The 3627-nt window shown below is 50.5% G+C and overlaps 1 protein-coding gene and 1 pseudogene across 3 annotated transcripts in view; both read left to right on the top strand.

Annotated features, from left to right (window-relative positions):
• The window catches only part of KCNE2 (potassium voltage-gated channel subfamily E regulatory subunit 2), a 189575-nt gene that overhangs the window by 97744 nt on the left and 88204 nt on the right, over positions 1-3627 (top strand). The window lies entirely within an intron of this gene.
• On the top strand, positions 452-570 carry LOC111743467 (annotated as a pseudogene).

The raw sequence follows: 3627 nt of genomic DNA, 5'->3' as shown, positions 1-3627 counted from the left end.
ACAACATGGCCTGCCACTCAGCCTGCCTGAACCCTGGCCAATCCCAGAGCTGGCTAGGGAGCGTGGCGTAGAAGGCAGCTTAGAGCCCTACCGGGAAAAACCCTGGGTTTCACCAAAAGATCTAGGTGACCCTTTGGGGGACACATCCTGGATTAATTTGGGGGGAAGAGATGCTGTGAACAGCTTCCTGTTGACTGTCCGAGACCTGGCTATGACTCAGGTAGAGCGAAGACAGAGTTCTAGGTCCCTAACTCCTTCTGTCCTGCAGTTTCTCTGACAATGGTTCACATCAGAGGTGTGGCCCCATCTCCCTGAGGGGGGCACTTGGAAATATGATGGGGCATTTTAGTCAGTCACCATGCTGCGGGAGTTGGCATGAGAGGCTGAGCAGGGAGGCAAAAACTTGGCAAGGCCTGGGACAGTGGCACCCAACAAAGAATATTCCTGCTGGGTCTACGGCCATGCTACCCTGAAGAAGTCCGATCCCATCGGATCTCGGAAGCTAAGCAGGGTCAGGCCTGGTTAGTACTTGGATGGGTGACTACCTAGGAAGACCAGGTGCTGTAGGTGTAAAGAATAAAAAATATGAGAGATTGTACGCTGACAAGGTCCTTGCAGTCTGTGAGGTCAACCAACAGTTGCCTCTCCTAAAAAATAAAAATAATAAAGAATACTCCAGCTGGAATATCTCCCCGTGAGAAATGTACAGAACTCATGGCCTTCCCGCCGTGTCTGGGCAGACTCTGAATTTTGGAGTTCGAATGTGGCACCCAGTTCCCGCCTTTGCTTGACCAAAGGGCCCGGGCTGTCAGAGCACAGAGCTCTGAGCACCTGAAGCAAAGGCTCGGCAGCTCGGCCTTTGCAGGGGCTGGCGCCGCCCAGCATTGGCAGAGAACACGCAGCACCCGTGGAGGCCAGAAGAAGACTGGGCGCACAGATCGGGCAAACCCCCACAGGCCACAGCGAGACTCTGCCTTCACTGTTACCACAGCACAGGATATTCGTAGTCCAGAGTGCCTTCTCCGAGAGGGGCACCGAGTTCTCTGGAAGGATTCACGCTCAGAAGGGTTTTAGAGGGGTGAGTAGGAAACCGTTTTAATTTACTCCATCACCTGTAGCCCTCAGAGAACGAAGGTCTCCCCAGAGCTATGAGTTCACTCGGCTTTTAGAAGGTTCTAGAAGTTTTCACAACTGGGTTCTTTTTTCCTAAGCACTAAACATTGCCCAGTTGTTGGTTGGTCAGTGTCTTCCCTTGAACCAGAGCAGTAATATTTTGACAATGCCTAGAGCCAAGGTTAGAAATAGAGACAGACAAAATTATGGCTTCCCTGTCTGAGTTTTCTTCCCTCTCCCTCTCTAAAGGTGAGGGTAGAGCCTGCCAACAGTTTGCTAATGGTCTCCAAGTGAAAAGATTGTTGAATTCGGAAGAGATTTCAGACTCCCTGGGGCATGACGCTCGTCATTTCACAATGGAGAATTATTTTGTGGTATTTATTTTATGATTCCTGACCCTTGTTCTAAATCTTGCTGGTGTGTTTTCATTTAAAATGTATTAAGTGAAACTTGGCATCGTGAGTTGGCTCCATTAAGCTCTACAACAGCTTAATCCAGATTTTATTATACTGGGACTTGAGTATGTGAACTGTAATATGGGAGGAAGCTTGAGGATAAATAAAGTAAGTTTGGTACTTACTATGAATTTAACTATTTTGGTGCCCTCTTGGCAATTAACTGGAGTGCGTGCGGTTAGATTTTAATGTCTTCAAAATGTTGCAACAACGGCCGTTAAGCCCCCCTGAGTCAGGGGCTTACGGGGCCTCTGGATAAATGGCAGACTCAGCTGAGCGTTCTGGGTCCTGGGGTTGCCATTTGTTGGGCCCGTCCAGTGGATGTGGAGCCTTACGAGGCGGCGTGGAGAAAGCAGCCTTCACCTCCCCTCTGAGCTCCAGGATGCTCACATCTCACCGCCCTCCTTACCAGCTTGACCTGGAGTACTCATGGGCTCCTCAGCCTCCGGGCTTCAAAGCAGACCCCTTGACCTCCCCTTGAACCTGCTCCTTTACTATATTCCTTTCAAGGAACCAGAGCCACCGTCCACTAAGTTGCCCCTGCAACTTTCTCTCCTCTAACACAACCAGGGTCTGTCGGTTCTGCCTTCTCAAATTATGTCTGCAATCTGTCCACTTCTCTCTGTCTCCACTGCCCCATCCCAGGTCCAGCAGCAATAGTTCTCACCTGGAGTCCCCAGTAGCCTCCCACCTGTCTCCCCATGTCTATCTGTGACTGTCCATCTGTAGCCTCTCTCCTGCGGCCAGAGTGATCTCCTTTAAGGGGAAACTAAATTGCCTTACAACCCTGCCCCAAACCCTTCAATGGCTTCCCACTGCACGTAGCTTAGAATTTAAGCCTTTCACGTGTCTTCAAGATCCTGTGTCATCCGGCCCGTTTACCTCTCAGCCTCCTCTTACTTGCCCATCTCACTGGGCTCTGATTTCAACAGCCTTGTCCCTAAATCAGCCTCTGGCTAGAACCCCCTCATCGTAGTGATGTCTCCCTCACAGAGACCTTTCCTGATTCCCCCCGCCCCCAATCTAATTAAAGCCTCCATCATACTCTCTCATAGTACCTGGTTCTACTCCTTCTGGCTGCTTAGCACAGTGCATACTTTTGTATTTATTATTGTATCATGGAATTGACCCTTGTCCTTCCCAACAGACTCTAAGTCCCATTACTGTTCGAGCCATGTCTGTTTTGCTCATTGCTATAAATCTAGTGACCAGACCAGTGCCTGATATGTAGCACATGTTCAGTTAATACTGGTTAAGTCTATAAATGCTGCCTTCAAGGAATCGATTCATCAGCCAAAATCAACTGAGCCTCTGCTGTGTTCATTCTAGATGGTGAGAAGCATAAATACCTGAAGAAACTTAGAGCCATTTAAAGCATCGTTAAATAAAGCAGAAATCCTTATTTACTGAATCCAGAAGTCACAAAGGACTTTTGGGGCAGAATCCACTGCATATGCATGTAGAGGTCATGACCCAGAGGCAGGTGGAATACGAGTGACCGATGATCCAGGGGCACCTTCCCCAGCTTGGCCTTTGCATTTATGTCCTCCGGTCTCAGAAGGCTGAGCACAGGGCGCAGTGGAGAGGAAAGCCACGAAACAGGTGTGTGGTGGCCCCCTAGCGAGGTCCTCCCACTGGGTCCTATTTTAGGTCCTCCCATGAATCCAGCCATGTCTACATGTTCGTCGCCCTTGGCCTTCTCTCGGGATACCCCAACCACACTCTCTAGGGAGATACAGGCCTGCTCTTGTCACCTGTTCTTTCTGGACGTCTGGGGACCCCGGGGTGAGTGTGACAGTGGGCTGCCTCCAAGGACCCTCGGCAGCTGTGGGCACGAGGTCCTTCGTCCCAAGCTGGCTGTTAGAATTATGATACATTGGTCGTGTCAGCACCGAGCTGATCGAGGAGGGAAGGCTTCGGTGGTGAGACGCCTTCCCTCGAATGAACGCACGAGGAGCCGACGTGAGAATGAACCGGCCACCACCAACTTTACTGCGGGGAGCGTGCGCTTCTGTGCTAGGGGACCGCCTGGGCTTTGCATATGTCAGAGAACAATCGT

Source organism: Pteropus vampyrus, unplaced genomic scaffold, assembly GCF_000151845.1.
Source record: "Pteropus vampyrus isolate Shadow unplaced genomic scaffold, Pvam_2.0 Scaffold114, whole genome shotgun sequence".
Lineage (NCBI taxonomy): Eukaryota > Metazoa > Chordata > Mammalia > Chiroptera > Pteropodidae > Pteropus > Pteropus vampyrus.
This window is presented reverse-complemented; position numbering and strand designations above follow the sequence as displayed.